We start from the raw sequence: 13720 nt of genomic DNA on the forward strand, positions 1-13720 counted from the left end.
AGCCTTACATGAGCATTTAAAGTCCCAACACTTCTATAGTTGCAGCAGATGTGCTGTCTGGTTAAGTCACCAGACCATATTAACTTTAATAATCTTATTAAATTTAATAAAGTGTTTCTAGAGGATACCTTCAGAATCGTCGAGTATTTCACAGCTCACTTTTAGAATAGTTTACTGTTGGTTAGTACTTTGTTTTACTTTACTGAAATACACAAAACATTTTGGCTCATAGTTAATACCCATCATATCCTTGCATTTTTCTGTCCAATGACGGTCCATACATTCAATGCAGGTCATATAAAGACACATTTGGGATGTGCACATGAAGTGTTTCATTTTGTTTGTGATGCTCAGGACTGAACTCAAGGCTCTGGGTGTACTATATCCCTTCTAGGACATCACATTAAAATTCCTTTCTGAGCACTGTTATATAAGGTCTTAATCCTTCCAAATACAATCTAATGATATTCTAATACTTGGGGATATTGTTGGGGCAAAATATATGAAATTCAGAAAATAATAAAAAGAGAAAGAATATATTACAAAGGGTAAGTTAATATATATTAAAATGTATAGTTCACGTGAAAATTATCAGTGTCCCAAAGGAAAGAACCAAACTCCTCTCTGGAGTTGAGAATCCTCACTCATGTGACCCACTGTCAATCTTGACACTGTATCCTTTCCTTTCTGCACTACCCCTTTACTTTGAGTAAAGCTGTCTTGCCAGTTCTGCATATCTGTGTGAACCCTTATTTTCAGTTCCGTGGATAAGAGGTCAAGAAGTTAGCAAACACCCAATCCCAATCCAGACCATAGTAGCAGTTCCTTAGAGCTGTGAGTAGGTTGGGAGAAAATGAGGAACTGGGCTACTCTGGGTGACGATAAAATATTTTAATTGATTGTGTTGACAGATACATTAATCTGAGAATCCACTAAAAACTGAATGATATTTGAAATGGTAAAATGTATGATATGTAAATCAGATTTCCATAAAGCTGTTGAAAACAAACTTTTTGGATCTCTCTCTGAGAGAATATTATTCGACTTTATTGATTCCTGATTCTGGACTCTGTTCAAGACTGAATGTGGAGCACCTATAACTTCATGTGTGACAGACACAGGGAAATAATAAAGCAGAGGTTCAAGTCACTCTCTGTGCTCATTAACCTTGAATCACCATGTTGTAAGCATTAAAACAACAAAACAAAAGCCACCCAGCTAAAGCCACATGAGCCCAGTTTAGGGACTAACTAGTTTGAACCAAGCAAGGGCCAGACTTGTTTCACATCCTCATTAAGCAGTCACATGACTGGCCATGCTGCTATAAAGGGAGCTGCAAGCCCCAGAGTCTAAGGATGCTACTGGACGTCTTTTGTCCAGTCACTCAGTCTTTACTGTGAACACTGCAATCACCTTGGGAGTTCTAACCCCCACCTCTCCTTTTCTTTAGTTTTCCATGTCAGTAGTGATCCTGACTTTTTAAAGTAGCAATGCTTGATAGAAAACTGGTTCTGCCACCCTCTTAGTTCAACTCTTCAGTATCACTGCACCTCTCTGTAATACAAATAAAAACTCCAGGTCCTTACTAAAAATAGAAAGCTTCCTCACCCTCACTCTGATATTTCCAAACAGATGAGTCCCCTTTAATCCACACCATGTGTTATACCTTAGGCTCTCACAGGCTTGCAAAGTCCTCCCATTCCTTGCTGAACTTGTCCTCACATTCCAGGCCTCCAGGGACTGGAGAAGCATTCTGACTCACAAGCAAATCTGGTTCTTCTCTTCTTACTCTTGTCTATTTCTAATTAAATTCTAACTAAGCCACATGGCAGTGTTCAGATCTGTGGCTTTCTACCTTGAGAAGTAGACATTATTGTCTTCCTTAGAGCCTTGAGCTTATAAAATCTGAATTGAAGGCTTGAATGAAAACACACGACAATCACTAAAATTGCAATTTGAAAAGTATACACATATTTTCTCATTTTACCTAACAACAAATCTAGAGGTAGGTAAATTGGGTATCATCATTCCACTTTTGAGATTAGCAATTCTTGTTTTCATTCATGACGGCAATATTGCTGGTAACAGTAGACATGGCCCAGAGCTTATCCTGAAGCAGGTCAGCGTTGGCTACTCTCCTATAACTGGACATAGAGCTCCCATCATTTGCAGATACGTTCAACTAAAAGAGAAGGCTGACTGATGTTTGGAGAGGAAGCTGGGAAGCGATTCCAAATTATTATTTTTGTATTTTTTAGTTCATGGTCTCACTATGTATCCCTAGCTAGCCTAGAATTTTCTATGTATACCAGGATGGCTTCAAGTTTCTAGTGATCCTCTTGCTCCAGGCTCTTGAGAGCAAGTATAAACTAGTAGGCCTGGAAGTGACTCTCAGTCTTCAATCTGGAGTGAGAGCATTGTTGACAGGGTACCTGGCGTGCATACAGCTTCTCTGACTAGCATCCTCTGAGTTGTTTTGTGGCTTATGATATGGAACTGACAGTAGCTGTGACTGTTGTGGGTGTTGGATCTGCCCGGAAGGCTCCTAACACAATCGCATTGCTCTCGATCTGGAGGAGCAATTTCAAAACTCTTTAGCAGTACTAGACAAGGCGAGGACAGAACCTGAAGCCTTCCGAGGGACGGAGACGTCTGTCCTCACTTGAACTGTTTGGATCCTCAGCAACTTCATCACTGTTTAAAAGCAGTAACAACTTGACCAAATGTCTGCCACAAAGTTTGAGAGATGGCTCAGCAAAGAGCACTGACTGCTCTTCCAGAGGTCCTGAGTTCAATTCCCAGCAACCACATGGTAAATCACAACTACCTGTTGTGAGATCTGGTGCTCTCTTCTGGCCTACAGGCAGAACACTGTATACATAACAAATAAATCTTTAAAATAAAAAAAAAAAATCCGAAGTTTGAGAGGGTAGGATATTGATCAATTACATCTACACATCTCACTTAATCTATCACTCAAAGCTCAATAATACATAGTACAGGGCCTGAGAAAGTTGTATGTGTTTGCCCATAATGATGCTTCCTATATCCATTCCATCCTGTCACTTTTATTAACTTTGAATTTTTTTTTCTTTTAAAATTTTTTTTCAGGCAGTAGTGGTGCACGCCTTTAATCCCAGCACTTGGGAGGCAGAGCCAGGCGGATCTCTGTGAGTTCAAAGCCAGCCTGGTCTACAGAGTGAGTTCCAGGACAGGCCCTAAAACTACACAGAGAAATCCTGTCTCGAAAAACCCAAAAAAAAAAAAAAAAAAAAAAATTATTTGGTGTTTTTGTTTTGAGGCAGGCTCCCACTCTTGCACCCAGGGTGGTCTCCAACTCAAACTCACAGTAATCCTACCTCAGCCTCCCAAGTACTGGGATTACAGACATGAGCTGCTGTGACTATTTTTTTTCTTAATTCTTCTATTTCCATTTTTTATTTTTATAAGATCCTGGCTTCCCTTAATGATCTTTGATATTCATTCATTTCAGTGCTTCTGGTTGCTTTGCTCAAGGCCTTCACATCCCTGTTAAAGCTATTAAGCAAATGAAATCTTGCACTTCAACTCCTTCATCTGTTAACCCAGTCCCATAACCAGAATAGCAAAACCCAAACACACAAAACCATTATTTACCTTATGCCGAAGTGATGATGGCTGCTGTCATGAATATGAGCTCATGTAATACGATTCTTTCTGATCGTTTTCACTCTTTACAGAAAGAACAGTTTTGTCACTGCCGATGTCTTCCTAGCCTTCTAAGGCAGCCATTTCTTTTAGGTGTTTCTGCACACTATCAGTAAGCCACAGAAAACTATAATAATATCATAGCTAATAACCACCCTCATTTGCCATCCTATTTCCAAGTAAGAAAAGCATACAACATAAACTGGAGGTTTGGTGCATGTCTGTAACTCCAGCACATGGAATGGAGGCAGAAAGATTGCAACCTGGAGGTCAGCTTGGGCTAGATAACAGGTTCCAAGCCAGCCTAGCCTACACAGTAAGGACTTTCTCAAATAAAAACAAAAGCAACTACATTCAACACAAAGCAACACAAAAGGATGAAAATGAAGTTGAGCACTAGGAGGCAGGAGAATCTGGCTGATCAGAACAAGGCTAGCTCCAGTTACTCCCCTAGCTAGCGAGTCTGAGACCAGCCTGGGTGACATCTTGCTTTTGAAAGAACATGTTTTGGGATTAAAATTGTGGCCTAACATGGGCTAGGCAAGTACTCTGCCACTGAGCCCTACCCTGACCCCTGTGAGAAGCCCTATCTCAAACAAACAAAAGTAAATGAAGTAAAACAAGAAGAAACACTGGGAAATGGAAGCCTGCATCCCTGTTCAGTACTAATTACAAACATCTGATGGCAGGCAGCACACTTCACATCCTTACACCTAAGCTCTCTGTCACTGCAACTCAACTCTGCAGATGACAAGTGCACAGGTTTTACAGAAATCCTCTACGGAATGGCCAACTGTCCTGTTACATCAGTTCTTCACTAGACTTCTCCTGGTCATGATGTGAAAGACCATCACCACCAGCACTTTTTAGAACTTATGATAAAACCGTTAATCTATGTATTATGCAAATTTTATTATTTATTGTCTGTCTCCTACAAGTAGACTGTTAACTACTATATCTATTTTGTCCACTTTAGAAGCCTCTGAAAACCCTGCCACATAGATACACCCAATAAACTTTCATTTGAAGAAACAGACAGAAACACACTAAGTTACAAGGATTACCTACAGAAACACCAACAGGTATTCTTTTATAAAGAGTGCCCAGGGAATGAGGAATCCAGAGTCAGTAATCACAGCCAGTGAAATACTTCACCCAGACTGAGATCGTGTACACCCAGAATGTTTCATTTTTGAATAGCTTCACTGTAAACAGAAGCCCTTTATACTCAAACACGTTCTCACACATAACACATACGGCTGCTTTTCTTTTTCTTTTTTTCCAAATAAAAATATCTGATATATGCTGAAAGCAATAATGATTCAGCCTCAACTTTTCCATAATTTGCATTTTAAATTTTATTTATTTCTTATTTATGCTGATGTGTCTGTGCACACTCATGTATGTGAATGCCAAGGGAGGCAAAAGGAGGGTGTCAGATGCCCTGGAGGCGGTTGTGAGCCTCCTGACCTGGGTGCCAAGGAAGGAACACTGGTTCTCTGCAAGAGTAGCAAGCACTTTTAATTGTTGAGCCAAGTCTCCACAACCTCCATGCTTTCTATATAATACTAGGTTCCTAAGGTGAATATTCTTTTCAAATGAAGCATGACAATTCCCAAAAGGCTAAGCATAATATTACTACAAGAACTTTGAGCAGATACTAGTATAGAGTCTATCCATTAGCAGATAAATGGATGATTGATGTGTACACACACACACACACACACACACACACACACACACACACACAAGGGTAGATCATGCTTCTTTTATTTACATAATTGAATCATATAAAGCAACGAGGTTCTGAAAATTCTACAAGAGGAATCATCTTTGAAAACTTTGTGCTAAGTAAAATAAGCCTGCCCAATAAAATAGTGTATGAATATGAGAGATTTATAGGACAAAAACAGATTAGAGTTACGACTTGACAATTATAGAATTTTTGGGTGGTGAGAACATTGTGGAAATAATAGGAGTACCTGCACAATACTGAATTAGACACATTCAAACGGTCAAACAGCCAGGTGTAGTGCCATAGCCTCTTACTGAAGCACTTGGAGAGGAAAGACACACATCTCTGGGAGCTCTATGGTAGCCTGGTCTACACAGTGAATAGCCAGGGCACTATAGTGAGACTCTGTCTCCAAAGAAATGGAAAAAAAATGGCCAAAGTTGGGAGTAGGAATATAGCTCAATAGTAGAGCACTTGCCTAGCACACCCACAAGCAAAAAAAAAACAAACAAACAAAAAAACAAAACAAAAAAACCCAAACAAACAAACAAAAACCACCCCCTCAAAAAAACAAAAAAAACAAAAAAAAACCCTAATCCAAATGGCAAGTTTTGTGATATATTTTTTTTCCAAAATGACATAAAACAAAATTATTGAATTATGTACTGTAGGGTGATTTGCTAGACAGTTAATTCCATCTTAGGAAATTTGTTTCTTAAACTAGTGCTTGAAGTTTTTTTTTAGTGCTCAGGGATCTCAATCTGGTCCATTTAATGAAAATGCTTCCTCTGGAACTCTATTTACCAGGTTTCCCTTACTGTCAAAGTGTTTTATTTATATAGCTCACTCATTTAGCAATTGATCTTGGACCCTTTTTTTGAGATGCTTAATGTTTTAAAATTACTGTAACACATTTAATATTTGATTATGCATTGCTTATAACACTGAGCAAATTGCTTAAGTTATCAAATCAATACTCATACTTAATATTTATTTGGATTTTATTTGCCAGAATATGTTTGTAGTGGCTCAGGCTGTCAAAACAGGATCTAATAACCCACCACATGTGAAACAACATGGAATCCAGTCCTATACTTGAACAAACACATTAAGTGGGAATTTCAGTAACAAATGGTAGGGGAAACCATTCCAGAAAAATACATAAGATTCTGATTGCCCTTTTTTCAAAAGGAAAAAAATTGTTTATAGAGTATCTCGTTGTCTCTCAGATTGGCCTTAAACAAACTGTACCCTAGGCTGGCCTCAGCCTCTAAGCCAATCCTTTTAAATGAACCTCAATGTTGGAATTTTAGGCATAAGCAACCACTTGGCTCTCATTTTCCCTGATTGAATAAAAACCAAGATGCTGTCCAAATAAATACTTTAAAAATGAGTAACACATTGACATATTATTAATGTGTATGCTAACATTTTCTATGCCTAAATAGAAACAGTCAACACATATAACTCTAATTCTTAGCAGGGCTATTTAAAATATGAAAATTACAGCTATTTTAGATATAATTATTTTAAAGATATTTTGGAGGCCAAATAATTTAAATAGCTTATTTAATAATTATGATGACATTAAAATAAATTATACTTACAAAACTTTAAGTTAGAGTATGACAATAAGTAGAAGACTTTAAATATAAGTGTAGGAAGTTTGAATGAACTGTTTCTATTCCTTTGAAAAAAATCAGCATATGATGATAAGTGCTGTAAAGTCACATACTTATAAAAAACAGTCTCCAAAGCAAAGCTGTTTCAACAGCCAGGTACAGTAGCAATCTGTACTGAAATACAGCAGGGGCAGTTCATTTTTACATTGAAAACATGTACTAGTGCCTTGGAGATTAGTGTTCCAGTCAAGGAAAAGTACTTGCCACACCACCACAGAAGCCAAAAAGGAAGCCAAAGCTGGTCTGTAGGCTGACAAAACACAAGTTAAAAGCCATTCTTTATCAATTAAAAAGTCCTTACACCCTTAATCTCTGAGATTTTATCGTTTTCAGAAGACTGAATTATGACTTCTAAGGTCACAATGTATTAGGAAAGGAAATGAGGATGATGATGATCGCAGCTGAATTTGTCAGACACCTACTCTACTAAGCACTACAAAGGGGCTGGGGGCAGGAGAAAGGGGAACATCTCTAACAGGGGAAGGTAGAGAAACCATAGAAATTTTTAAAAGACCAACCAACAGCTGGCTTGACTCCATGACCAAGAATCCATAAGCTTGTTCTGAAGAGTATCATTGTATTACAATACAGGATGGAAACTAATGTTCTAAAAAACCTTCTTGGGTTCTCACACAAAAGCTTTTTGTTTTTGTTTGTTAATGAACCTCAAGAGTATACATTTTTAAAATATGGAGCATGGTCATATCAACGGCCTAACTAGTCATTAAGGACTCAGACAATTAATAATCTCTCTTGTCCCCACTTTGTCACCATGTAAAATGAGAATAATATTTACCTTGCAGCACTATGGTGAGAGCCAACAGCTAAAGCACTCAAGTACAGCTCATGATTAGTCACTGAAATACTATGAAAACTTAACTATCCAGGATACTTAGTTCTTTGATACAAACAACTTTATTACATTTCAAATAATAAGACACTTGGGGCTGGAAAGATGGCTCAGTGGTTCAGAGTACTGGCTGCTCTTCCGTAGGACCTGGGTTCATTTCCCAGTACCCACATGGCAGCTCACAACTGTCTGTGATTCCAGTTCCAGGGAATATGACACCTTCACACAGACATACATGCAGGCAAAACACCAATGCACATAAAATAATTTGAAAGTAATAATAACAATACTTTCCAGATGATTGGATGCTACTCTAGTTAGTAAATATATAAAGAAGACAACACCAAAGTGTAAAGGTTTTCCAGGGAACACCTGCGAGTTTTATGAGGAAACATCTCTTATGCTGGGATAAGTCAAATTCATTCTTCAATATCAATTTAGATTGTTATCGTCTAGGTGAAGCTTTCCTACATCTCTCTTTGCACTTCTATTAGGCACTTAAAGTGTACCACATGGAAAAAGTCCTGATTCCTTATCCCTACCCATGGTTCACCTGGAAAACCTCTTCATCTCACAGCTGATGTTATGGCAACATCATCCTTCTAGTCATCTTTTCCCCCTCTCATTGTGAGCATCATCAAGAAATCTTTTCAGTTTTACCTTTCAAAACATCCAGAGTTTAAATTCTACCAAGCCATTCCCTTCTGTTAGATTAAAGAACTCTGTAACAATGTTCCATGACTACAGTCTATTCTCAACACAGCCAATAGAATGATCCTTTAAAACTACAAACTAGATCTATGCAAAAGCCTGAGTTCCACTAAGTCCTAACAGGGGTCTGAAGGGTCTCATGGGAACAGCCTCTCCTTCCTTCCTTCTTCCTGAAATACCCCTTCCTACTCTCCACTCTTCCTCACTCTTACTTCTAACCACAATGGCCTCCATTTATCTCCTAAGGTCATAACAGGCATGCCCTGCCAAATGCTTTCTGCCTGGAAAGGTAAGCACATAGATTACCTTGATCATTGCTCAATCACCACCTTGGTTAAGTCCTTCCAGAGCCCAGAACAGTGACAAAAGTGACCCTGCTCCCTTTCTTTAGTTTTCTCTCTTGCTTAGTACCATTTACAGTCTAACATGCCATATATTTCACAAATTATTCATTATAGTTTATCTCCACCCGAACTATATGTTATACAAAAGTAAATCTTTGAAGGTTTACTTACTGTTATTTCCCGGATACCTAGAATAGTCCAGTGGTAGGGTACCTCACATTCTCTAAGGCTCTATCATCAGAATGTCAAAACAGTAATAGTAATAGCAATAATAATAATCTTAAATAAAAACAATATAGTGACTATCACTTTATACAGCATTTAGCACTGTGTATTTACCTGCACTTTATCAGTTATCACACTGTACTATCACAGCCTGCTAATTTTCTACTTCTTATATTAAAACTGTGATCTTTCTGAGACAAGGGTTTTGTTTGGCTTCCTACTGTTAGTAATTTTACTTCATACACTGTCTGAAAACTGGGAGGTACTCTAAAATATTTGATAAATAAATCCATCTAAACCAAAGGTGTGAGCACCTTTATAATCAACAAAATATACAGTGTCTTTTTTTTTTTTTTTTTTAAGACTCTGTAGGACTCTGGAGTTCTGGATTCTGGGTTCTGTTAGTGTTTCTCACTTGAGTCTGACACTGGCAAAAGGACCTTAGTCACAGTATTTAAATTCTCTACACTTATTTCTTTGGCAATGAAAATGGAAGCAGTGATACTGTGCCTAATGTGATTAACATGAATATAAAATGATAAATTAGCTCATCGGTTTCTATGTAACAATAAATGGCATCTATTACTTATCACTACCAAATGAAAGAGGCACTGTTGTAAATTTTATTTTCATAACTTGACATTAAACATAATATTTAGAACGTTCTGAGGTAACAACAATAACATATTTAAAACTACTGAATCAAATTGAACTTGATAAGCATTTTGAAAAGAAGGTACCTCAATTCTTTCAACACAAGCTAGATTATTTATATTTCCCCAGAATATTTTTAAATGTTTGCCTATTTTAGATTCTATAGCCTTTTTCAGAAACTGCATTTAATTTTTAATAATTTTAAAATGTTATCTCTTACATGAACAAAATACTTACGACTGGAGCTTAAATATTAAAAATGATAATATTTAAATAACCTACACTTCCCAGCATATAATATATACACTCTTCTCTATTCTCTAAGCAAGCTCATCCTTACAAAGGTCAGAAGCATACATGGGACTCGACTGAATTAACTATCAGCCGCCTACTTCTTATTTTAGTCATGTATCCAACAATATTCATAATTCTTGGGTAATGAAGGGTTAAGAAAAACAAGTTGTATTTAAATTAGATGATCATTTCACTGTAAAGACGTGAATCTCCTGCTTTTCTATATACTAATAATAATGTTCCCATCTGGGAAGTTAGTTCTCTATTTTATAAAACACTTGTAAAATGTGTTTCCTTTATATTTTTTGTATTGCAATAAATAAATAAACACATTTTACTTAAGCACCTGTGTAGGAGACAAGAAAACAAGGTAAGCAGTTTAAACGACTGTCCCAAGGCCACAGATGGGGTGGCTGCCAGCTCCAGGATTAAAGCTAAGCAGTTCTTTATTCCTTCTTATGCTTTGAGTACTTAACATTCATTTTGCTATCACAGGGCCCTCGTAATTAATGTAAGAAAACAATTTAATAAGAATTAAAACAATACATTATGACAGCATGGAAACAGAAATTTCTTCTAGAAAATAAATTAGAATCTATCCCAGAGTCTGAAAACAATAAGGTTTACTGCATGTTAGTTCAGGATTTTGCTGAGAGCACTATGCAGGTGGCGGCTTTCTATAACTTATCATGCTAATGGTTTTTCAAAGCTTGTTTCTTAACCAAAATATATACAGTTAGTATATGAGATGGTCGGATTTAAGATACAAAACAGAAATACTTTCGAATTTTAAAAAATCCTCCAAACTTAAAACAGTAGTTTCTACTCAAAATGTAAGTTCAAGTTCAGGAAATACTTTAAAAGACTCGTCAGTGAAAACACAGTGATACACAATAAAGAAAACAGCAAATGCTCTCGTTAGCCAGAGAAAGACATTCAGCACAACAGTGGCAGCTTACTGTGGAGGGTTTAATCAGGAAGTAGCCATTATCCTTTCGATTCAGGGCAGAGACAGCACTCCACAACAAGCCCCGATATTTTCAGTTGAAATGCTTGAAAGAATACTTACTATTGTATCCTAGCTCTGCTGACCCCAAAGGTCACAATATGTCTTTTATCAAGCGCTACAATGAAAGCACAATTCAAGTCAGCATTTGCAATGCTCTGTTTGTTGAAACACCTAGAATCTACCTAAGACAACCTCTCTCTCACCAAACATGGCTGTCTTATTCAGAGATTAGCAATTATTGTAATGAGATACTGTCGGAGAGGGTCAAATAGTACTTCCTGCAGTTTACACATCTTGATTTCCTGGTAAACAAACTGAGAGGCAGGTGGAGGGAGCATTTAGCTCACGGGTAACCGTAACCGGAATGCTCACGTGACGAAACTAAGCCAGGTAAGGGGGACGTCTCAGGTAATTGTTCTTTTCTTAATTCTGCTGAGGTCAAACCTTACAATAAAGAGAAGAAGCATCTCCTTCCCTTTTGAAGAAGGATTTATTTCTGACATGCAGGAACTCAACTTACAATAAAGAATGCTCACAGCCTTGAGCAGGGTTCAAACACTGGTTTTTGGCAAACAAATTATAAAAATAAGGCAATGCTAACAAGATTTCTTTTTCTAAATTAAAGAAAATAATTATTCAAGAACCTGCTTAAAAAAATTGCCTTTAAATTTCAACTGCTTTAAAAAGGTAGCTATAAGGAATTTCTGAGTTAGAATAAAAGATTAACATTTAATTATTTGTCAAAGCCTAAGTCTTTTTAATAGTGTAATTAGACTATCGTATAATATACAGTAATCTTTGAAAAAAATGGTATGTATCAAAAAGTTTACATAAGGTAAAATGACTCCCTACATGTTAAGCTATTAAAATATTAAAATTTAAAATATTCACCTGAGCCCTTAAAAAATATCCAATTGTTATTTTGAAAACTGCATTTCTTTGTTCTTAGTTTTTCCCTACCAATTTGCTTTTTGCCCTTTTCTCTGAAATTTGTAATACAGCTGGATGGAGATTGATTTAAATTATCACTACAAAATCTAAAATCCTTAGCTTCCTGAAAATGAAAAACAAGTTACTACTTTCACAGTATCTAGGTGATTTTTAAAAATCTATAAAACTTGTACTCATCTTAAAAATCTATTTGTGGGGGCTGGAGAGATGGCTCAGTGGTTAAGAGCACTGGCTGTTCTTCCAGAGGACCCGGGTTCAATTCCCAGAACCCACATCCATTTCTAGGGGGATCTGATGCCATTTTCTGGCTTAAAGGTATACATGCAGATAGAGTACTCATGCATAAAATAAATAAATCTTTTTTAAAAATCTATTTGCTAAAAATATAATATTACTAATTATATTTGTACTTGTGAATACAACTTTCAATTTTAATGCAAAGAGTGATTAAAGACCATTTCACAATATAAGCACATCAAACATTTAAGTCATTTTGATTAAATTAAGCTTATATTAACTCACTTTGCAAAACAAAAGTTTTATGTGCTGAAAGAGGAAAAACAGAAAACAACAAAAATCAATACAGAAAACTCAAATCCACCTGAACAGAAAACTCTGGGCCAGATGGACAGACTCTCAGGAGTCACAAATTCCAACTGTGTTATTCCAAGAGTATTCAATCACAGAAACACAGGTGCTGACATCACTAACGCTTCCTTTACCACAATGAAACTGTCAATTTTCAGAAGACTGTAACTAAGCTGTTAAGAGTTCCAGCTAGCCAGGTGGTTGTGGTGCACACCTTTAATCCCAAAACTTGGGAGGTGGAGGCAGGTGGATCTCAGTGAGTTTCAGGCCAGCCTGGTCTGGTCAAAGCAAGTTCCAAGACAGCCAGGACAGAACAGTCACACAGAGAAACCCTGTCTGGAAAAACCAATAAATAAATAGATTGATTGATTGACTGAGTGATTTGTGGTCAAATTCAGTAACACAAATATCCTATTTTCACCTAGCATGCAAACATGGTCCTTATTCCATCAGAGAAAACTGTAAATGGAATTCCGACCATATGTGCAGTTTTTGGCTATGAACAGTTAAGTTTTAAATTATAAAATTATTATTTCAACTATTTCAAAGGTCCATGACTAGGTTAGGTGCCACGATAGCTCGCATTTGGAAAATGATACAGAAAACTGTGAAGAGGAACAGAAAGTAAGTGTGATACTTTGGTCATTCAAAATGGCTCTGCAGCAGAAGTCAGTGAGCTTTACTATTAAGAGTGTATAGTCCTGGGCTAAGAGATGGCTCAGTGGGCAAATGTGCTTGTTGCCAACACAGAGGACCTGAATATAACCGCCAGAACCAACATGGTAGAAGAAGAGAACTAATTCCCACAAGCTGTGCTCTGACTGCACATGTGCACACACACACACACACACACACACACACACACACACACACACACATGAATGAACGTGATCTGAATAGCGCTTACAGTTCAGACAAAAGGGACAGTTGCTATAAATGGCACTCTGTGACTCAGATGACAAAGGGCGTTTTCCCCCTCTCAGGTGTATC

At 37.1% G+C, this 13720-nt stretch overlaps 1 protein-coding gene across 11 annotated transcripts in view; it reads right to left on the reverse strand.

Moving 5' to 3' along the window:
* Window positions 1-13720, reverse strand: part of Baz2b (bromodomain adjacent to zinc finger domain 2B) — a 329610-nt gene that overhangs the window by 134489 nt on the left and 181401 nt on the right. The window contains exon 1 of one of the 11 annotated variants that reach the window (XM_059260510.1): window positions 8615-8672. The exons of the other annotated variants lie outside the window; for them this stretch is intronic. The gene's annotated coding sequence lies outside the window, so the exon portion shown is untranslated. Of the gene's footprint in view, window positions 1-8614; window positions 8673-13720 lie in introns of those variants that run through there. 11 annotated transcript variants of the gene reach the window in all.

The sequence above is a fragment of the Peromyscus eremicus genome, chromosome 4 (assembly GCF_949786415.1).
Source record: "Peromyscus eremicus chromosome 4, PerEre_H2_v1, whole genome shotgun sequence".
In the NCBI taxonomy this organism is placed as follows: domain Eukaryota; kingdom Metazoa; phylum Chordata; class Mammalia; order Rodentia; family Cricetidae; genus Peromyscus; species Peromyscus eremicus.